Source organism: Myxocyprinus asiaticus, chromosome 45, assembly GCF_019703515.2.
Source record: "Myxocyprinus asiaticus isolate MX2 ecotype Aquarium Trade chromosome 45, UBuf_Myxa_2, whole genome shotgun sequence".
NCBI classification, from domain to species: Eukaryota; Metazoa; Chordata; class Actinopteri; order Cypriniformes; family Catostomidae; genus Myxocyprinus; species Myxocyprinus asiaticus.
In genome coordinates, this window is record NC_059388.1 from 9914204 (window position 1) to 9939165 (window position 24962).

General features: G+C 41.7%; 1 pseudogene; it reads left to right on the top strand.

Annotated features, from left to right (window-relative positions):
- Positions 1-7873: 7873 nt before the first annotated feature.
- LOC127434916 (uncharacterized) lies at positions 7874-19543 on the top strand (annotated as a pseudogene).
- Positions 19544-24962: the final 5419 nt, after the last annotated feature.

Here is a 24962-nt window from a genome sequence, read left to right on the forward strand (position 1 = left end):
AGATTAGTAATCAGCCAATAAGAATCTCTCTGGTCACTGGCTAGCCACACCCTAGCAATAATTTAGAGCACCCTAGCAACCAGCCCTATTGACTTCCATTAAACATGGCTGTGAGGGATATCTTTGGATCAGAACATACTACAGACATGGCAGTTGGCTTATTTCACATAGGTGAGCAATCAGTCTTCATGTATCAACTTGAAAAATGACTTAGCCACACCCTAACAACCATTTAGAGAACCCTAGCAACCATCCCCACTGACTTCCATTCAAAATGGCTGAGTGCGATACAGTGCATCCAGAAAGTATTCACAGCGCTTCACTTTTTCCACATTTTGTTATGTTACAGCCTTATTCCAAAATGGATTAAATTAATTATTTCCCTCAAAATTCTACAAACAATACCCCATAATGACAACATGAAAGAAGTTTGTTTGAAATATTTGCAAATTTATTAAAAATAAAAAGCGAAAAAAAAAAAAAAAACACGTACATACTGTAAGTATTCATAGCCTTTGCTCAATACTTTGTTGAAGCACCTTTGGCACCAATTACAGCCTCAAATCTTTTTGAGTATGATGCTACAAGCTTGGCACACCTATTTTTGGGCAGTTTCTCCCATTCTTCTTTGCAGGACCTCTCAAGCTCCATCAGGTTGGAAGGGCAGCGTCAGTGCACAGCCATTTTCAGATCTCTCCAGAGATGTTCAATCGGGTTCAAGTCTGGGCTCTGGCTAGGCCACTCAAGGACATTCACAGAGTTGTCCCATAGCCACTCCTTTGTTATCTTGGCTGTGTACTTAGGGTCGTTGTCCTGTTGGAAGATGAACCTTCGACCCAGTCTGAGGTCCAGAGCGCTCTGGAGCAGGTTTTCATCAAGGAGGTCTCTGTACATTGCTGCATTCATCTTTCCCTTGATCCTGACTAGTCTCCCAGTTCCTGCTGCTGAAAAACATCCCCACAGCATGATGCTACCACCACCATGCTTCACTGTAGGGATGGTATTGGCCAGGTGATGAGTGGTGTCTGGTTTCCTCCAGACATGACGCTGGCCATTCAGGTCAAAGAGTTCAATCTTTGTTTCATCAGACCAGAGAATATTGTTTCTCATGGTCTGAGAGTCCTTCAGGTGCCTTTTGGCAAACTCCAGATGGGCTGTCATGTGCCTTTTACTGAGGAGTGGCTTCCGTCTGGCCACTCTACCATACAGGCCTGATTGGTGGAGTGCTGCAGAGATGGTTGTTCTTCTAGAATGTTCTCCTCTCTCCACAGAGAAACGCTGGAGCTCTGTCCGAGTGACCATCGGGTTCTTGGTCACCTCCCTGACTAAGGCCCTTATCCCCCGATTGTTCAGTTTGGCCGGGCGGCCAGCTCTAGGAAGAGTCCTGGTGGTTCCAAACTTCTTCCATTTACAGATGATGGAGGCCACTGTGCTCATTGGGACCTTCAATGCTGCAGAAATTTTTCTGTACCCTTCCCCAGATCTGTGCCTCGATACAATCCTGTCTCGGAGGTCTACAGACAATTCCTTGGACTTCATGGCTTGGTTTGTGCTCTGACATGCACTGTTAACTGTGGGACCTTATATAGACAGGTGTGTGCCTTTCCAAATCATGTCCAATCAACTGAATTTACCACAGGTGGACTCCAATCAAGTTGTAGAAACATCTCAAGGATGATCAGTGGAAACAGGATGCACCTGAGCTCAATTTTGAGTGTCATGGCAAAGGCTGTGAATACTTATGTACATGTGATTTTTTTTAGTTTTTTATTTTTAATAAATTTGCAAATATTTCAAACAAACTTCTTTCACGTTGTCATTATGGGGTATTGTTTGTAGAATTTTGAGGAAAATAATGAATTTAATCCATTTTGGAATAAGGCTGTAACATAACAAAATGTGGAAAAAAGTGAAGCGCTGTGAATACTTTCCGGATGCACTGTATCTTTTGATCAGAATGTCCTAGACACATGTGGGTGCTCTCATTTGATTCGGGCTAGCAAGCCCTGTTCGAACATTCCCTGTGTTTGGGAGTAAAATGTACCCCAGGGGGTAAAAAGAGGGGCAAAAAACCGTACCAAAAAGTCCCATAGGGTACTATGGGAAGATAATTTTGTCCCCACTGTGGCAGCCAATGCAAGAAAGTTGCCAGATCATATCTCCCAATCAGAATGACATAGATACATGGGGATGGGCTTATTTCAATCGGGATACCAATCACTCTTTAAGTATCACCTTGGAAATGGCATATCCACGCCCTAACAACCATTTATGGGACCCTAGCAACCACCCCCCATTAACTTCCATTCAAAAAGTTTCAGAAGGATATCTTCAGAACAGAATGTCGTAAACACTTGGGAATTGGCTCTTATGAGTCAGGTTAGTAAGCAGCCAATAAAAAATATCTCTGTTCACTGGCTAGTCACGCTCTGGCAACCATTTAGAGCACCCTAGCAACCAACACTATTGCTTTCACTTAGAGTGTGATATCTTTGGATCAGAATGTCCTAGAGACATGACAGTTGGCTTGTTTTAATTGGGTGAGTAATCAGTCTGCAACTGTCATCATGGGAACTACTTAGCCACATGCTAGAAACCATTTAGAGCACCCTAGCAACCAAACACCATTGACTTCCATTCAAAATCACTAAGAAGGGTATCTCAGGACCAGAATGCCGTAGAGACTTTTGGGGTTGACTTATTTCACTCAGGATAGCAAGAAGCCATGTTAAGTATCACCTTGGTAACTGCCTAGAAACCACATGGGCTTACCCTAGCAACCAAGTAACAAAACACATATCTCTGCACCAGAATATTGTAGACACTTCCAGGTTGACTTATTTCACTCAGGTTGGCAAGGAACCATGTTAAGTATCACCCTGGTAACTGCCTAGCAACCAGATGGGGTTACCCTAGCAACCAAGTAACAAATCACATATCTCTGCACCAGAACATCGTAGAGACTTCCGGGTTGACTTATTTCACTCAGGATGGAAAGGAGGCTTGATAAGTATCACCCTGGTAACTGCACAGAAACCAGATGGGGTTACTCTAGCAACCAAGTAACAAATCACATATCTCTGCACCAGAACATTGTAGAGACTTCTGGTTTTGTTCATTTGACTCAGGGTAGCAAGGAGCCTTTTTAGTATCACCTTGGTAACTGCCTAGCAACCAAATGGGTTTACCCTAGCAACCAATTTGACATTCATAAAAACAAGCAAGGGGTAGGGTTGCATAGGACTTCTTGCAGCTGGCTATCTGTATGATGTTCCTTCTGTCTGTCTGACTGTAAGACCTTCAAACTTCCAACTCATCAAACCTTTTTAAACTTTCAGACAAGGCTTTGTCAAGCCAACATAAAGTTTGTCTTCAAACCTCACTATCAAGTTCAAAGCTGCTGTACAATAGCCAAATCAACATCACAGCTGCACATCAACTGAATGCTTTATTAATACACCAAGTTGCTGTGTTGTTTGGAAATTGTAAACAGCCTACAGTTGTTTACAGACCTACAGGGAAATTAGCTATATTACTATCCATTAAAGCATTCAGCTTTTCCATCAAAACATTCAACTGCTTACTGATATAGAGAAACGGAACTGGCCTATGACAAGCCTGTCTACTTGATAAAGACAAATTATTAAACATAAATAGTAAAAAAACACAAAATATTTTACAGTAGAGTTTCCAAATTTTCCAATTTTAAATCCAACCACAATGTGGTTGTAATTCTGATAATAAAAACAACTTTTTACATAACTATTAAATGTAAATGTGTGTGTGTATATGTAAAATATACCTGCATTAAATTTGTTCTATTCAATATGTCATTGCTGGCTCACCATGAAGGCCATAACAAGCGCTCTGTTAATGATTCCACATTACTGTTGCCAATAGCAACGGTGACAGAGAAGCAGATAAAGAAAGCAGCAGGTAGAGTTAAAGGGTTTGGAGAGGTTTGCATCGAGCAAATACTGGAGAGTAAATGAGCATGTCCAGCTTCTATCTTCTATATTTAATAAATGCTGTTTTTTCTCTATGTTTTTATTGTCTTATTGCACCACTGTTTGCAGTTGTTCTACCATCAAGTACACTTCTGAGGTCAGGCTGGCCTCTACACACTAAGTTTGTCCAAAGGAACAGCCTTCATTATCTGGTCCATCCCTGATTTGACCTGGTCTTTATATAATAAGAGGCTCTAAAGGTTATGCAGAATTTTTCCAAATCTTTCAGATTATTCAGGTGAACAACTCCATCCAATTCACATATTTCAAATTTATTCAATGGCCCATTTGGACCATTCATTTACTGTTAAGGTGAAATTCTTTAATTGGTGCCCCAAGGTAAAACAGAGGGAGGGGTCATCCGACATTCATACACATACACTAACACCTTAAGTGATGTGTGATCAAAAATCACCACATACTTCATTGTCCTGTGTGCAGTCCACTACATAAATGGCTGGCCTTGTGATTATCACTACACAACACAAATACTTTTCATTCAAATATGCTGAAATTTAGGGCCGTTACTGATACTATTAAGCAATGCTTTGTTGAGAATGTCAGACTGAGCAATACTGAGAAATCTTGTTGTCACAAAAGGCTTGAGTCTGCTTGTGTGCAAGCTAATGTGTTAAAGTCCTCATTGAGCAGTTTAAATGAAAATGTGAACTGGTGAATGGAGGCCGGGCGGCTGTCCTAGTGCCTGCCGGATCCAATCTCTATCAGTGCAACTTATGTGTTTTTTTTTTTTTTTCTCTCTATCAACAACTCGATTTTGACCCGGTGCAACTTATAGTCTGGTATGACTTTAATTCTGGAAATTAAACACAAACATCTTCCTTTTATAACATAGAAAAACAGCCGAAGTGCGATTGAAATTAACGTTAACCAACACAGATTGTTGTTTTTCCAAAGCAGCCTACCTGGGAAAATGAGAACCTCCTTTAAATTCAAGCATCAAGCATGTCTGTGGTTGATTTAGATGAACTTCAGGGTTCATTTGTAATTTCTCAGAGCGCTATGAGTGAAGGTGGCAGCAATCAATTCCATCTGTTTGATATTCTGAAAAAAGTTATTGATAAGAAGAGCCGCATGCTAAATTAAAGATTCCTGCACTGAAGCCTTGAGGGGGGTGAGTGGTGATTTGTGTAAAATGAAATGTTTAAAGCAAATTGCTTGTGTTTCCTGAAGTTCAGACATGCCTTTCAATAAAAAAAATAAATTAAAAAAAAGTGACAAGACGGAGCTGAAAAGCTGCTGCAATTGTTGTAGTTGTCTGCATAGTTGGATGAGCAGTCGTCTCTCTCTCTCTCTCTCTCTCTCTCTCTCTCTCTCTCGCTCTCTCTCTCATGAACACTTTATCATTAATCCTCCGGATTGACTGAAAGTACACATGCACACATTCCAGGAAGCCTTCTTACATCAAGACCCTCAAACTAATAATGAATACAAATACAAAGTGATCAAAGTTTTATTGCTTCAAGGATTTCTTGACATGTTTGATGATTTTCTATGCATTAAAATATGTGCTGTTCAATTCAAGCTTGCTTCGGTTGAATGCACAAATAGAAGGTATTATAATAGTAGGGACATGGAGAGTGAAGCTGAAGTGTACCAGTCCAGATATATTCTGTTTATGTGCATGTATATTTTCTGCACTACAATTGTTCCTTGATGTTTCAAGTATGGTGTGCTGATTTCCATATGCTGCTTTTGGGCATTATATTTGCTGCCCCAACTTTCCATATTTGTCTCGTCTTCCTCTGTTCCCTTCGGCCTCACCGTTTCATTTTCAAGTATGATAGAAGCAGATAATGACACATGAAAAAAGCAATCAAGCAGCTAATTGAGATCTATTCTAGAAGAGCCCTGCAGTGCTTGAGGCACCCATCTGCCAAATGTTCAACATGTCATAGTTCATTGTGCTTTGATATTCTAAGCAGTCGCTCTCATCAGGGTTGTCTTCAGAGCAACTACTAGCCATAAGGGTAATGGAATGCTGTATTATTGGACTGTTCCTTCTAGGATCTCTCTTTGCATATGTGAGCTTATGTGCACATGTGTAAAAGGGTTGCATGCATTTAAGTTGAAAAGGTCAATGACAATGACCATCTTCTGTAAAGTGATGTGTTTGTTGGTGAAACAGAATAAAATAAATAAATAAATAAAAAATATGACAGGGCATAATTTTATCCATCAGGAATTATTTGGATCACTGGCACACACTTTTGAGGAGGCTCTAAGGAGACTGAAACAAACAAACAACAAAAAAAAAAAAAAACATAAGATTAGTTTCTCAGATTTTAGACAGGCTTAATTACCTACAACAGTAACCTCAAACAATGCCTAAATAGCTATTTGGCAGTTGGTTAGCATTCTTTTTCCAATGATGTGTGCAACTTGGGTGTCGTCAGCCAAAAATCAAAGTAGTTTCCGATGTAGAGAAAACATTTTGATGAAAGATTCCAAAGTTAAACATTTGATATACTGTACTTTGGAATGGTCTTAAAACATCAAAGTCCCATTCATTTTCTCCATAGGGGATGTGATTATTAACGATAAATTTTAAACATTTAAAGACAGATCTACCTTGAGCTCTGAGGTTGTTAATCGATGGTAAATGCTGCTGTTGAAGTCATCAGTCCACTTTTTTTCTTCATCTTTATAAAAAATTATGTTTGTGAAATTTCTGGTGAATAAATACACTTCCTGTAAATCCTGAAGAGAAAAATTCCACCAATCAGATAATCGTGGCCAGCAAACCACGGAAAACAAACTCTGCAATGACTGCCCATTTCCATAACACACTGTGAATGATGCAACTGAGGCCACGTCCACACTAATTCTGTCATGGTATGCTTAGCAGGAAGAAGGGCCCAAGTGCAGGAATGAGTGAAATATAATAACTTTTATTTAAACAACAGAAAATAAACAAGCAACACAAAACTCTCACAGGGGAGAGAAAACAAACCAAAATGTAAACTAGAATAAAGACAAATAACTTGGACCAACCAGAGACAGGAACAAGACTGGGACAGGAACAAACGAACTTGCTAACTAAACAAATCGACAAACACAAAAGGAAAGAGGGCACAATATATAGAGGAACATACATGAGGGACAGATGCAGACAATAAACATGACAAGGACTAAATGAGGAGGCATGGCAGGAGGAAACAAACAGGCAGGAAAAGCAGAGCGCATGGCAGACAGAAAATACAACAGAGCCATGCGCTCAAACACAAGACAGACACAAATACATTCACAGTGAGTGAGGGCTGTCAGACCGATATATATATATATATATATATATATATATATATATAGGTGCAGCAGACAAGCCTCTTGTTCATCGGTAAAGGAGGAAGCAGGAACCGGATTGACTCAACAAGACTTTAATTACAACTTAAAACACTGAACTGGAACATAACAACATGATGACACACACACACAAAGCTCCATGTGTGTCTCTCCCTCTCTCCAGCACTCTCGACTCCTCCTCTTATCTCTCTCCTGCTGATTGGGCTGCTCGGCACCAGGCGTGCACACTCACAGCCCATCCATGCCCTCCTTCTTGTCACATATCCTAACTGCCCGATTCAGGCCGGGGAAAGCTCTGGACTGACTTATCCCCCCCCTTTCCTTCCTGGAGGGGTGAAGCTGCCCCTTCGGCCATGTCGCCGGCTGGTTTTCCCTGCCTCCTGGGTACCTGGGTAGGATGAGGGGAGGGGAGAGGAAAATGGGGCATGAGAGACAGAGAGAGAGAGAGGGAGAAAGAGAGAGGGAGGGAAAAAAACTCCAGTTCCCGACCACGCCGCCATTTGGTCCACGACCAGCTGGGTAGCGGTCCTCCGCGATGCTGGGCGATGACACTGGACCTCGCCTCCTGGCAGAAGACAGCGGCTGCTCCACCTCCCGGTGGACGGCGTCATGCCCCCACCCCCTGGTGCACGGTAGCGGCTCCTCCACCCTCTAGCAACCAGCAGCAGCTCCTCCACTCCATGGCGAATGGCAGCGAGTTCCCCCTCTCCCTGGCGAATGACAGCGAGCTCTCCCGCTCCCTGGCGAATGGCAGCGAGCTCCCCCGCCCCCTGGCAGACGACAGCAGCTCCTTTGTCTCCTGGCGGATGGCAGTGGGCTCCTCCTCCTTTGGGCGAACCGCTTCAGTACCACTGCATCAAACATCCTTGGCGTCGCGAACCTCCGTTAGTGGCAAGGGCTCTTTGACGGTGCGTCTTCATCCAGTCCCGGGTTTCAGCACCAGTTTGGCAGACAAGCCTCTTTTTCATTGATAAAGGAGGAAGCAGGAACTGGATTGACACTCAACAAGACTTTAATTACAACTTAAAACACTGAACTGGAACATAACAAAAAAGCTCCTTGTGTGTCTCTCCCTCTCAAGCACTCCCAACTCTCTCCCGCTAATTGGGCCACTCAGCATCAGTCACGCACACTCACAGCCCTCCTCCTCATCACAATAGGCACATAAAGTTATGTACATATTTCCAGTTCCACAGTTTGTGAAATAATTTTCAATATATGTACTCTCTGTATACATTATTATTTTGCAATAAACAAAGTTGTTGCCTATAAAGAATAGAGTCAGTATATTTTAACATTAATAGTTTTATATTTTTCTATAGTTTTTATTTCAATTACATCATTCAAAAATACTTATGGAACCAAGATGGCTAAAAAGGTGGGCAGGCACTGTTGCACTATTATGTGCCCTAATGATTTGTGCACAATAAGACCAGGAATGTGTTTTAAATAAAGCTAATGGGGCAATTTTGCTTTCATATTGACTTTAATCTTGTCTGAAATCAGTGTTTTGCCCTGACAATTTTCAATTTTCTTCTGTTCTCCTTCCAACACATTTGACTATTCTTAAGCCAATTGTTGGAAGGATGGTCAATAAGAAAGATTTGTGCATTTGAAAACCAAGCCGTAACTTGTCCCAGACTCACCATCTTCTTTAAATAAACCTCATTGAGGCATTATTCTGCATCTCATCCCCCAAAATCTCATCAGTGTGTCCAGTGTCCAGTCTCGCCTTACAGCAAACAGAGCCAGAAATGTTCTTCTCCTCGTGGGTCATTTACATAATTTAACATAATATATAGCCAACATCTGCTGTTTACAAAAGCACAAACATCCCAGCCATCCCTGCTGACAGTCACATACAATCATATCAATAAACAAATAAACCAACAATCTCTCGGCTGAATAGAAATTTTCAGTTTCTCTGAGCTGAGGTGGAAACTATCAGTTGTAGGATTATCCATTAACAAAGCCCATCAAATGAACACAACACCACATTCCACAGATCAGGCAGATTCCCCACCGAGCCATTGGAGAGTCATAAAAACGAATCCATGGCACCTAAATTGCTGAAGGATACCATCTCTCCCGTGCCTGTTTAATCTCAAACTAGGGTTTGTAATGTCAGAGCTGACCAATAAAGAAGACCTTTCTTTGTTCCACAAACTTAAACCTTCTGTAAGACCAAATGACCAAGTAACACCTTGTGACCTTAATGCATAAATCCGCAGCCATATCAGGAAATGGAGACTCGTGAAGACAATCCCAAGGCCCGAAATCAACATAGACCTGAACCAGTGACATTTTGTTTCTCCCCCGGGACACCTCCTCTCCCCAGCTGTACATTCCAGAGACATTCTCTCTTAACACAGCAGAGACCGCATGGATTCCACTCTCATAGTTTTAATTGACAACGGTCTCATAATTGCTACCAATAAGCTGCATTAATCATCAGTAGTTGCCTTAGATATATTTTATATATCATGTATGTTTTATATAACCTGTGGAGTTCTTTCTGTGTGTTAAACCTTTATTACAGCTATATTATTATGAACTTCTTCCTCAATTATAGGAAGTATATGTTATTTGGTATCTTTTTGATGGATGAATGATTTCTAGTATTTTGATACAATGTAGATTTGTGTAGGATGCACCATATGTACACTATGAAAGTAGTTTTCTTAAAGCGTTACTAAAACTCTCAAAAGTTTGGGCACACGCGATCATGTGGATATTATGCTAATTACATGCAAGAACAGGAGAACGGGGCATAGGACCCGCCCAAGACATTATCTGATTGGGAGAAACACTCATGGGTATGGACCAGATCGACATGGTTAAAACCCAATGACAAGCAGTCCAAGTTGGCTTTTGCTTTTGCTTTTAGTTTGCTTTGCTTTTGCTTGCTTTTCCACTTGTCCTGCTTGCACGGTCCTCGACTCCAAGACTCATCAACTCTTCCGTCTGAGCCTTCGTTAAACCTCGCTGAAGAATAACTCCTCAAAGTCCTTGCTTTCAGCAGTTCCTCAAGACACAGAGAAAACTTCATTGTGCAGCAACGCATAATCCAGCAACCGGCACACGAGGCTCCACTCTGCAAAGCCCACCATCCATTCATCACAGAGTGGTTTCCCTGAGAACTCAACATCGATCGACCACCAGCCAATCAGCGCAGCGAGATTCCCTCCAGCAAACTCCATCATGAAGGGGACTCGCTCGCTCACAGGAGCAACCAAATGCAAGTACAACAGTCTCCTAACTGAACTGGTGCAAATCTTATTAAGCAAACAAACTAAGGTTGAATTGCTAGTATGATGATTCTCTCAGGTTGCGGTCTAAGAAATAATGTTTAACGCTAGACATTTGGGACTCCATTCATCCTCCGTTAATATATCCATTTCCCCGCCACTGAATGAATGTGTGTGTGTGTTTTTGTTAGATTAGTTTATGTGTATTAGAGTAGTTCAATAAAGTCTTTTTTGATTTTACATACAAGTGTCTTGTACTGCCTTAAACTGTCGATTTTTGTTATCTTGCTCATAATCAGTGATCATAACTTTATGATATTATTACCGTAGACCACGGGATAATATTCTGTCCAGAATTGGTAAAATACTCTAATCTCAATTTATCGGTGGACGAATAGTTGGTAAAGTGTTAAATATTAATTCTGAATCATTTACCTATTGATTCATTCTAATTCACTGTAATTCAATCATCTTTGAGTTATACTGATCCGAAATTCCCTTACATATATTGGTGGAAAAACGCCGGAGCATTCAAATTTGGGAACAATTATTCCCATGGTTCCAGTCTCAATATCTTTGCCATCCAATCACCGATTTTATTTCTGAAAACTGCCAGATACTCATGACGATATAAGCTAAAAGCATATATGATTGGTTAAAGGGTTACTGGGCGTGAATAGTAAATGTATCGTCATCAGCGTCATCCTCCATTTGACTGAGCAGAGCCAGAGAGGATACGCCAGGAGATTACCTCCAGTGTTGGATTTACTGCTTCAAATTGAATTTGAAAACTGAGGCAATCTTTCAAGGTAAGACAAGTTATTTAACAGGTGTTGTCAATACTGTCAATTGAAAATCAAAACATTTTATTTACAAAGCATTTATTTGTATGAGTAACGCTAGTTATTTCTGGAAAAAATGACATGACCGTCGGTGTTCAACGGACAGGCAGCTAGCCTCTATTTTTAAGCAAATTTCTGTGAAACTTGCTAAATAAACATTAGCTAGCAATACTATGTAAATTTTTAGCTAAATATCAATAACTTTTTTGACCAATTTTGTCACTTGTGAAAAATCCGCCTGAAGTAATGTGAGGCAGTGAGCAGACGCTGTTCAGACCTTTCTTTTTTTTTTTTTTTTTTTTTTTTTTGATGCTGTTCAGACCTGCCTGGAAACTGGCCTGCTAGTTAGATAAGTTATCTAGTTTGTTGATTTTCCTTTGTAATAAAAAAATAAATAAAATAAAATATAAAATAAACAAATTTGTTTATATTAAAACTATGTAATGCAAATGAATGGAAATTTTATATGCAATTAAATTACATAAATCTTACAATTAGGCTTAAATATTTCTTTCTATAATTTAGCAGATAGCCTTACCCATTCATCACACAGACATGATTTTAGATTGTGTGTAGCTTCCTGTTCACAAGGAAAGTGTGAGAGGGATGTCTGCAGTTAGACATTCTGGTTAGTCTGCATGCCTTTGGTGACTATTCAGTGTACGGATTTGTGAAGAACACACTGCTGGCTACCAATTTTGTACTTTTTTTTTTTTTTGTAGAGATGGATAGAAACTATGGCTCCCTGCTCAGCACCCTCAAGAGGAGGAGGCAGCTGACTGCTGATGAGCTTAGGTTCATAACAGAGGAGGACATGGCTCATGAGGGCATGAGCACACAGGAGGAAGATCTGCTGGACCAGGAACTACTGCAGGAAGACCCGGACTACGAGGAGATGAAGGATGAGATGGAACCTGATCCCCAGCCAAGACCATCAAATGGGTATATATGAATGTGTATGTATTGTTTGTTTCTATTTCTCATATGACTGATACTCACAGTAACACTAACACTGTTACTCTTATTATTTTGGGTATGGTTAGCCATTCTCGCACAGGTCCCAAGTCAGCTAGAAAGTGTAAACGCTTCCCTGACTCTGTTTCTTATCCCTTGTACTCTGACATTGATTCACAGGCACCAAAACCTCTCCCATTTAAGCCTAGCGTCAGGCTGTGCGGTCAACCTCCAATGTGATATTGCGAGAAATTTACTTTTTCTTGCTGTTTTTTACTCAGGCTGTAGTTGCTGAGATATGCAGCTTTACAAACCATCAGGGGTGGGAGCTCGTCCTAAACTGTCCATCATATTCCAGCTACCAAGGATCTTGGATGGAGGTGACCCCTGATGAATTTTACAAATTTCTTGGGTTGCTTGTTTACATGGGGTTTTCAATTCTCCCTGATTCCCATCGTCATTGGGGGACCAAGTCACTTCAGGGCTCGTGGGCGAGGGGATTTATGTTGCGTGACCACTACAAGGCTCTTTTAGCAGCAATACTTGTTGTAGACCCTACCACAGAGGATAATCAGGATTGCCTTAGGAAGTTGCGTTATCTTATGGACCACCTCAAACAAAAATACCAGCAGATCTTTCAGCCTAACTAAAATCCTGCAATAGATGAACGTATGGTCAAGTCTAAAGCTCGGTCAGGATTTAAACAATACGTGAAGGTCAAGCCTACTTGGTGGGGTTTTAAATTATGGGTAATTGCAACATCAAACTCAGGGTATACTCTCGACTTTAATGTTTACACAGGTAGTCATGATGGGCATGTCACTGACTTGGCCACCAAAGTAGTTGAATCGTTACTGCAGCCATTCAAAGACCAGGGCCACAATGTTTGGTTTGACAACTTTTACACATCCCCAGCTCTTATGGTTAAGTTGTTAGAAATGGGAACTAATACCTGTGGAACATGCAGGGTGAATCGTAAACTGTTTCCTGAAGAATTTAAAGACATCAAAAGATGGGAATGCAAGACAGCTCGTGGGGATATGAGGTGGTGTAGGATTGAGGGGAATATACTTGTAATTCTGTGGAAGGACACGCTTGCAGTTACATGCCTCTTCAATTTCCACAATGCGAATGGCTCAACCGAAATTACTAGGTTTGTAAAAAATGATGGCGACTGGACAAAAGAAGTAGCCCTCCAGCCCACTGTCATCAGCGATTATAACAAAAACATGGGCGGTGTTGATAGGTCAGACCAAATGATAAAATCTTATGACATCCTACAAAAAACTCAGAAGTGGTGGAAGACTCTTTTTTTTCCACTTCACAGACATTGCTGTCGTCAATAGTTTCATATTGTTTAAGGAATGGCAACACATTCATGCGGCACCAGGGGATGAGCGTAGACCTGTGAACTTAACCCAGATAGATTTTAGAGAAAACCTGGCTCGTCAGCTGGGAAGTATTGATATTCATGCAAGTTTCACTTTGCATACATTAAAGCCTGTAGTCCCTCCTTCATCATCACTCCACACAGCCCATGTCCCTAAATTTGAAGAGTCCTCTAAGAGATGTTGGCTATGCTATCGGAAAAGTAGGACTGAAAATAAAACTAAAGTAGCTTGTTGCGCGATGGAATGTAATGGCAAAAGACTTTGCTTGATTCGCGATAGGAACTGTTTTCAGTCTTGGCACTCAGCTGAGTGTGACCAGTTTTGCGAAGAGGCCTAGGTTGGGCTGTGTTTACTGGTGTTGTCGTCCTCCCCCTCCCCTCTTTTCTCCCTCTCTTCTCTCCACAGGTATTGCAGTTGTTGAGTATTTATGAATTTATATATATATTCTGTTCCTGCCCTCTTTATTAAAAATGTATTTACTGTAGATAGTTCGAAAGTTTGATTTTGTATGTTTTGCTGTGCAATTTGTGTGTAATTCTAATGTTCAAATTAAATAAAGTGTGTGTTTTATTGAGCACATAAAATGTATATTTCAGTGTTTGTGTCCTTCAATTTCAGATGCAATCTCAATTTATTATTGCAGGTGCTCAAAAGGACTATTTGAGGAGTGGTCATGTGAAGTGTATCTTAACATTCTAAATGTTTGTTTTATTCCGTTTTCCCACTAATCACTAGAATGGTCATAACTTTTAAACAATAGATTATATTTCTAATCTGCTATTCTACATTGCCCACAAAATTATGTATATTTCATACACTCTAAGTTTCCCTCTAGCTTGCAATTAAAATGGTTGAAAATGCAGTTGTCTGATGAAATATGGTGGCCGGAGAAGATTTTTGTAAAAAATGCTGTGTGAAATCTTATTGATAAAGGATGATTAGCCTTAAATAATCATACATATATTTATATCATTTGAAAGCCCTAGTTCTTCTCTTCAATATGGTATATACAGTTCAGGTGTGTGATGTTATATGAATATGAATATAATATGAATTTGGATATGAATATCATATTCTGGCACAGAATGGAATTTTCAGAATTTTGGGCTCAGGTTTTAAAGGGTTAAACTAAATTGTAAGCACAAAACAAGTCATTTTGTGATTGTATCTTTTCTATTGGTCCAGAAGATAGATTAGAGACAGCAAAACGAGTCTTTTCTGTTGATGTGTATCGTCACGAGCGCAATCTTGATCAAGTAAATTTGTGCAGTAAATCCTGCATGTCGTGTTGCATGTCCGCTGAGATCACAATAACGGTTATTGTATTAACTGCAGTGAATCTGCCATTTCAGGATAAATTCTGCCTCACTCTCAACGAGCTGAGATTATTAAGCACCATTTTATAAATACTACTACGAGTAGTGCCCATTGTTTGTGCACGACTGAAATGCGCTGCCATTTCTTGTAATGTATTTGGACTTTATCTGCACGTAGTAACCCACGTGCGTCTTTAACTATGTTCTGTTGTGCATCACCATAGTAACAGCCGTGGCACGGAAGTCTTAAAAGACTTCTGGGGTAACTTTTAAGTGCGCATGTGTACCTCTCGCCGCACACTGCTCCAGTGTGTTTTGGAGCAGTGTTGAAGTGATTTAACCCTTTCACATCTCTTGACTTGTCTCTTCCCATTAAAGGAATACTGACTCAAGAGTATTTAATTTGTGACAAATCTACAATTAACTACTCTAATTAAATCTCATCGTAATCACATTATACTCACAGTATTACATTGGCAATCTCTCTCCTTCTCAATTATGTAATAGGAAACCTTGACCTTAGAAGTTCGGGTGAACCGTTACTAATTATATCAGCCATTCTATTTTTCGTTTCCTTTGTTTTTATTATTATTATAACTTTTTTCCCTTTTATTTTATTCCTTTATTTATTTACTCTGTTTTGTTGTTTATTTTCCCTTTTCATTTGTTTCTCTCCCTCATTCATTTTACCGTCCTAGGTGGTTCCTTTAAATTGTGTGTCATTTTGTGTAATTTGTAAATGTAATTGTTTTTTAGAGTTTACGTTTTTTTCTTGTGTTTTTGTTATTATTAATTTTTATTTTTATTTTTAAACATTTTCTATTGCCATCATTGTTTTCCTCTTTTGTTCCTCCACTTTCCCTTCTCCTATCTTCACTGGGAGCAGCACATAACAAATTTACACACATATATATATATATATATATATATATATATATATATATATATATATATATATATATATAGATAGATAGATAGATAGATAGATAGATAAAACACCCTGCGAGTCTAATGATAAAGCGAAAACAGCTCCCTTTTTGACATTGTTTTATTTGGGTGTACGCCAGTTAACAGCAGCTTTTCACTCGCAGATAGGCATATTGGGTAAGCATAAAAATAGCAGAACTATTGTTCAACTAGATCCACCTGCCAGCTGAGTCAGTCTGCCTTCCCTAACTTTCATTTAACTCTCTCCTTGCCTCTTCCGCTTTCTCTCTTCTAGCCATGCCATTTCTGGACCTGAACCTGTGAGAATCATCCAGTGATTACAGAAAATTTCAAAAGAAACTGTTCACAAATACTTTGAAGTTCAAGTCTTTAAACAGTCGTGTGAATTCTCCCTCCTTGCACTGCACACTACCCTCTCAAATGTTTCCATCCTACCCAGCCTAAGCCAAATAAATTGATAAGAGGAACAATAAGCGACTGCCACTCACCTAAAACATTCCAAAAAAAAAGAAAAAAAAAAGAAAAGGAGCACATTAACAGGTGTATGGTGTCAATCCTATAAGAGAGAAGAAGCACAATTATTGTTGTTATCATTTTCTTCCTGTCAGGAGGGAGGTATAACAACAATAAAACTCTCTGTACTAAGACATTGTAGTTCAGCCATTAAGAAAATACTCAGTTACCTTTCAATTTGAGCTTTATTAAAGCATATCTATTTAATCACTTAAAAGAGAGAGAGAGAGAGAGAGAGAGAGAGAGAGAGAGAGAGAGAGAGAAGAGGGCAAGAAGTTTCCTCTTTGTTTTACAGCCTCTTCCTTTCTTTTGGAGAAAATAACCTCTCTCCTATTTTTATTGGCAAATATTTCTATATTCTAGAAAAAAATTATACGTAGCTCTGATTGCTATCTGCTTTAAGTATTTCCTTGCTTTGTCTTGTTTTTTCTCTCTTTCCCTCTCTCTCCTCAGCCATGTCCTCCAAGTTGTACTCACTTTTTTCTCCCACAGAGACTACAAGTTAGCAGTACACTTCACTAGAGGCCCACAGTTCCAGCAAACAACACTTAACTGCCATCACACACTTAGCTCACACACCCTTTTAAAGATCTGTGTAAGTCTCTTTTCCAGGTCTCCCCACTGTGTGCCAACATGTCTCGCACTGCTGATCCCATTGCCCACTGGGAAGATCTAGAGAAATGTTTGAGTGCAACTGGATGCCAACATAACAGACCTCATGGCACAAGACCCAAACCACAGCTACAACCACAAAGAGCTAGCAAAGATCACTGGCTCCCTGAGCCACACACTGATAGCCACACTGAGTGACAAACAAGCAGCCCACCTCCAGAAGAAGCTGACCCATGCACAACGACGCATCAACCAGTTAGAACTGGAAGCACAAGACTGACAGGAAGGGTCTGATGAGATAGAGCAGGGTGCCAAGGAGGAAGTCGAAAGGATCCAAGAAACGTTGACAACCACTACCCAAGAGTTGGAACAAGCAAAGGCTGCCCAAGATGATCTGGCCGACAAGCTACAGTATGCAGAGCAGTTACTGGAAAAAGCCAAGGCTGACTTCAGAGACAAGAACAACCAAATAAAGACCCTTGAAAACCATCTGGAGGGGTCACAAAATGAGCAGCTTGAATCAACAGCTGGACTATGCAAAAGAAGAGACTGACACAGTCAGAGAAGAACTCAAGCACATCTACGAGCTGCACCCCGAGTCAACAAGGACAAGATGTCCTCTGATCTCACCCCTGCCCAGCAGAGCCACGTCCCCCATCCAGGGACTACCACATCACAGAAGAAGTGAAGAAGCACCACTGAAAACTTCTCCAGCCCTCTCGGAGGAACACTACCCTGCCGACAAGAGAAAGGGGCCCCTCCAAACCGACCATGAAGTTGCACACAGCCTGGCACTAAAAGATCTTGACAAACTGGCCTGGAACATCAACAAATTCACCCCAAATGTGCAGGAAGTCAGGAAGTCCAGGCCTACCTGCAAGACATCGACTTTCACCTGGAGTTGAGATCTAATGTGACAGACAGAGACTCAATTTGCTTCGGACAACATCCAGTCTTGAGGTGTGAAGTTTCTTGGACAGACAGACTACACACACAAAGTCAGACTACAACCTCCTCCGAGAAGCCCTCATCAAAGAATTTGCAGACCCAGAGTCTGACCAAGGACTGGTAGCCACCCTTGAAACCAAACAGGGCCAGCATGAGACACCCCAAGCCTATTACATCCAACTCAGATGAGTGTACTTTGTGGCATGCAACAAACATGACATGGATGAGTATTTAAACTTCAAGACCCTCTTCTTGAGAAACCTCCACACTAGGGTAAGCCACCACCTAGGCGTCATGGCCTGCCCTCATACAATGAACATGCAACAGTTGAGGGATTTGGCACACAAAGCTTATGGCAAACAAAAGATGGCCACACGAAAACCGCTGGGACAATTCATGGAACCAGCCATGGTCATATGGAAACTCAAGGGGAAAAGTTCATGGGAAGCCAACTGGATGTCCAAAGGAAAGTGACAAACACCCCCAGGAACAACCAGCCCAAGGGGTTGACGATGAAATCCACCCAGGCATCAATCAGACCAACCCCATACTGGGTGCGCACAAGAACAAAAGACTGCACCGTGCATCAACTCACAAGAACTGACGCAGATGTTAATGAAAGAATTCTTCAAATGCAATGAAGAGGACAAGAAATGGGAAAAGAAAGACAAGTCTGATTCATCATGACTAGAGGCGAAGCAAGGGAACAGCGACCACCTGGTACACAATATCACCCAGAGCAATAACCACCTGTCTCACACTCACCACCCGCAAAACACCTCAAGTGAAGCTGCCATAGCAGCATCGTCAAGGGAACAAGAGACTCAACCTGAATGTCTAGCAACAGAATCAGAAACTGACCCAACACCTGTCGACTCACACCACCGAAACCTCCAACAACCAGAGGAGGATGGAACCACTCAAGTACCAGAAAGTGCTATCTTGGTTGTCTGTCACTCTTCCAAGCAACAGCAAACAAGCCACGACACCCTTCCTGTCTCAACCCAAACTCCAGTTCCTCAACTTCTGGGCGACCTCATCGAAAAAGGTGTGGCAAAGAAGTTTTATCTCTCCATCACATTAGAACACCATGTCAAGCTAGAGGCCCTAGTGGACACGGGAGCCAATATCACCCTAATGTCCACTCAGCTCTTAGAAGAAATCCAAGAAAGAACCAAAAGAACCAGTGGAACCCTCAGACTTCAAAAATGTGCACTCAACATTCAGGCCTATTCCCACACAGGACTGCGATTGGAGCAGGTGGCCCCAATCCACCAGACCATCAGACCAATGAGCCTGATACATCCCGTGTACATCTCACCATTGGACACATACCCCCTTCTCATCGGAAAAGACCTGCTGAACCGCATTGAGCCCTTAATAGACTTTAAGCACCTAAAGATATGGGCCCAAGTTCGAGAGACTCTTTCCTTTCAATCATGATGCTCCACAGAGGCGCAGTGTTGAGTCACAGACACCGGTTCCAGCTCACTGAGCAAGAACTCAAGTCCAAGACCAAGACCAGTCCCAAACTTGGTGCCACATGGCAAGAGCCAAGCTTATCTTCTGTGCGCACTCAAAACCACAGACCCAGACTCACAAGGCTCTTGACTAATGACAACTATAGACATTCAAGGCACGACAGTACCTGACACCTTGCTAGCCCTATGGGCAGAAAACTCAGCCATCAGCCTGAAGTTCTTCAGAGCCCTGAAACAAGACAAACCTGAACTGCCACATGCCACCAAACATAATTGTTTCCCTCTGAGTCCTTGCTCATCAACCATGATCACCTCCAAGACTGTCTGTGCCTTAGACATGCGTTGGAATGACAGACACCTGAGTCGCTACTTCCTCATTGTCCCTGACCTGCCACACGATATCTACATTGGAGCAGACATCATGGTCAGACTCAATGCCTATGTGGACACTGTGAACAAAGTCATATAGGCTCCTCTGTCTCGCCAACAAAGCACTTCAGTTAACCTCAAGATTATCCAGTCTGGTCAAACAATACCAGAAGTATGTGCCATGACCAATGAACAGGAAGTTACAATACCGGCCTACACCAGGAGTGTCAGCATCCACCTCAACATGCGACCTGGCCAAAACCTCAACCACAATCTAGGCTTCTTCCAACCTTCCCTGAACTGCTTAAAACTGGGACTGACTCTAGAAGCCACACCTCTCATGAAAGTGTCATCTCGTGCTGTGTATGTGCTGTTCAACAACTGTATGGCCAATGACATCAAGATCCCAGAGCAAGTCACCTGGGATGGCTCATCAGCCAAACATTCCATGACTTTGAGCTCACGGTACCTGTCATAGGTCCCATACCAGCCCAGTTACTGCCATAAGAGAGCATTGACCACAGAGTTTTCACAACACCCCTCAAAACCATTGCCATCACCTCAATTCTGCCAGTGTCCCAAGAGAACATCTGCAGATCAGAACTAATGGATGATGCACACCTCTCTGTGTACACCATTTCAACACAACCTGTGACAGAACCAAACAAACAGGTGATCACCACGACCAAGGGCCTCTTCGATGACCCTACAGTGGAAGAGCCATATGCAGGGTTCAATGCCCAGCTCCAACAGATCCTAAACAAGGCAGACATCCTCCACAATGATGCTGACTGGCAGGAACTTCGCAGAGTTCTGTACAAGTACAAAGACTCCTTCACAAAAGACTCTCTGGACTGTGGCCTCACCAACATCCACACGGTATGCATACCAACGCATCCAAATGTGCCACCCACCTTTGTACGGCAGTACAAAATCCTGATTGCATCATGCACGCCTGTGCAGGAAATCATTGACTCAATGTTGAAAAGAGGATTTATGCATCCTTGCAACAGTACCTATTCGGCCCCAGTATGGCCAGTTCTGAAACCCAATGGCAAATGGAGGCCCACCATAGACTATCACAAGTTGAACCAACAGGTGCCCCTGTCACAATGGCCCATGACACAACTGGACCAAGAACATCCAAAAATCAAAGGTGCAACAATCCTTTCAACTCTGGATGTACCTTGAGGATTCTGGACTATTCCTGTGCACCCAGAAGACCAACACAAACTGGCATTCACTTTTGGGAACCGACAGTACACCTTTACATGGTGTCCCTTCGGGTATGCCAATTCACCAGCAGAATTCAACATCTTCCTCAACAAAGCATGCCCTGATGCCCAAACCAGAGGCAACCTTATCTACATGGATGATGTACTCATGAAGAGTACCAATGTCGCTGATCATCTGAAGGAAATGATCATGTCCTGGGCCAACTGACAAATGCAGGTGCTAAAATCGCCCTCCACAAAGGACAATGGTGTAGAACCAAAGTAAACTACGTGGGATTGTGCATCGGACCTCAAGGTATTGAGCCACGATTGAGCCACACCCAGGCAATTCAAAACATAAAGACGCCCACTAATGTGTCAGAACTGCACAGCTTACTGGGAGTATGCAATTACTTGTGACAATTCATCGAGAACTACTCTGATATTGCACATCCACTCACCTCACTCCTCAAGAAGGACCAACCGTTTGTGTGGTTAGAAGCTCAAAACCAGGCCATGAATGAGTTAAAACAACACCTCTGCTCTGCCCCATGCATGGCCTATCACGACCCAGGGAAAGAATTCTACCTGGAAGCCAGATTCTCCAACCAATGTCTCAGTGCGGGCCTATACCAACTCCACGACCAAGACAAGCAAGTGGTCGCCTATGCTAGCAAGACGCTGCTTCCACCAGAGTGCAAATACTCAGACTGCAAAAAGGCCTTGCTCTGTATGGTATGGGCCATTCAACATTTCTCAAACTACATCGGCGCACAAAAGGTCATCATAGCGACATGCCACCAACCTGTAACCTTTCTTAATTTAGCAGAATATGTAAAAGGGTGCCTGGTGTGTTGCCAATTCCAACCGGCAAACCCGAACCACTGAGCACCACTACAATGAAAAGGAATGTCCTTCCCATGGTCAGACCTCCAAATCGACTGGGTCGGACCTCTACCAAGGTCAACAAGGGGTAACAAATATTTCCTCACTGTCGTCTGTGAATTCACCAAGTGGGTAGAGTGTCTCCCAGCTCCCAACGATACAGCTCAAACCACAGCCTAATGAGTCATATCTTCTCAAGATTTGGACTGCCACTGAGAGTCAACTCTGACCGGGGAACACATTTCACTGCTGAAATCATGCTGGGTCAACGTCCCCAAAGGTTCGATCCTTCATATTGATGATTTGGCTTTATATCACCTTTCAGACGACGAATATCAGACAGAACTTGAAATCTCTCCATTTTTCAAACAGCACTCCTTCACCCTTGATCCCGAGTTGGAACAAAGGATCAAGGAGGAGGGAACTCAGCTGATCGATTTGACCCCCGTCAACACCACCTTAGAGGCAATCGCTCGCCTTCCGCCTGCCAGTTCTCCCATAATTCGGTCCTGGTCTGCCGCTGACACTGCTTTGTGTGCCTCTATGGTCGTAGGCTACATCATAACACTTACCCTGGCCTTCCTCCTCCACAAAAGGGTTAATGTGATGCAAGACTCGAGTAAATGTGTGCCAACGTCCCACGAATCTTCATGCGGGACCGAGAGAGAACCAAACCAGAACCCGAACCTGAGAACTCGGCCAATTTAATTGAGATTACGCCCATACCCATGCGTCGCACCACCAAAAACTAGGGTAACCAAAGAAAAAAAAGCCAGACAATCATCATAATAATTACTAACCATTCATGCCATAGACCCGCAATATCCCTGTCCCAAAATTGAATTCTTGCACCAGAGCTCAGCTAGTGATGGAGTGTTGTGTTGTGTTGGACACCTCCTCTCCCCAGCTGAACATTCCAGAGACATTCTTTCTTAGATCAGCAGAGACCGCATGGATTCCACTCTCTTAGTTTTAATAGACAACAGTCTCAAAATTGCTACCAATAAGCTGTATTAATCACCATTAATTGCCTTAGATATATCTTATGTATCATATTTGTTTTATATAACCTGTGGAGTTCTTTCTGTGTGTTAAACCTTTATTATAGCTATATTCTTACGAACTTCTACCTCAATTATAGGAAGTATATATTATTTGGTATCTTTTTGATGGATGAATGATTTCTAGTATTTTGATACAGTGTAGATTTGTGTAGGATGCACCATATGTACACTATGAAAGTTGTTTTCTTAAAGCGATACTAAAACTCTCAAAAGTTTGGGCGCACGCGATCATGTGGATATTATGCTAATTACATGCAAGAACAGGAGAACGGGGCGTAGGACCCGCCCAAGACAATATCTGATTGGGAGAAACACTCGTGGGGATGGACCAGATCGACATGGTTAAAATCCAATGACAAGCATTCCAAGTTGGCTTTTGCTTTTGCTTTTACTTTGCTTTGCTTTTGCTTGCTTTTCCACTCGTCCTGCTTGTATGCTCCTTGACCACCAAGAGCTCATTCCAAGACTCGTCAACACTTCCGTCTGAACCTTTGTTAATCCTCGCCGAAGAATAACTCCTCAAAGTCCTTGCTTCCAGCAGTTCCTCAAGACACGGAGAAAACTTCATTGCACAGCAACGCGTACCGGCACATGAGGCTCCACCCTGCAAAGCCAACCATCCATTCATCGCAGAGTGGTTTCCCTGAGAACTCAACATCGACCGACTGTCAGCTAATCAGCGCAGCCGAGATTCCCTCCAGCAAACTCCGTCACGAAGGGAACTCGCTCGCTCACAGGAGCAACCAAACGCAAGTACAACAGTCTCCTAGCTCTTGCTGAACTGGTGCAAATCTTATTAAGCAAACGATCTAAGGTTAAATTGCTAGTATTATGATTCTCTCAGGTTGCAGTCTAAGAAATAATGTTTAACGCAAGACATTTGGGACTCCATTCATCCTCCGTTAATATGACCATTTCCCTGCCACTGTACGTATGAATGTGTGTGTGTGTGTGTGTGTGTGTTTTCATTAGATTAGTTTATGTGTATTAGAGTAGTTCAATAAAGTCTTTTTTTAATTTTACATACAAGTGTCTTGTGCTGTGTGCTTACAAATTACTGCCTTAAACTGTCGATTTTTGTTACCTTGCTCATAATCAGTGATCATAACTTTATGATATTATTACCATAGACCATGGGATAATAGTCTGTCCAGAATTGGTAAAATACCCTAAGTGTTAAATATAAATTCTGAATCATTTACCTGTTGATTTAGTTCTAATTCACTGTAATTCAATCACCTTTGAGTTATATTGATATGAAATTCCCTTACATGGTGAAGCAGGTGAGAATATCTGCTATAGAACCTGTATCCCTGAATCAATGAATCCAAAATAATATACTGCTCTTGTGGCCTGTTGACATCCTCAAGCAAATATTTAACCTTCAGAAACCAAGTTCCCTCTGATATAAAAGACTTGTCATAGTCCTCCAAAAACATCTCTCTCTGTTCAGCATAAAGCATGTTAGCATGTTAAAGTTTGACATTAGCATGTTGCTAAGCTAACAATGTGACTCTAAATAAGCAAAACAATTTGAGCTGTCAGAATTATTGCATTAATGCATGTGATTAATTAAAAAAAGTTATTTTACTTAATCACGATTAACACATTTACCGTTAAAATAGCATAAACCAGCATAAACACTTGTTGGGAGGGCAGAAACATTGAAATGTGTCCTCCCGGAGTCATCACACTGACGCACACAACAGCGCTTCCCTGTCTGTGATAAAATGATGGAGAAAGGACCTATTAGTGCTATTTGATGTACAAGCCCAGATGGGACTTTTGATAGAAATCAAGAATGTTCAGCCTATGTGAGGCACATGTTAATTACCAAAGAAACACACAA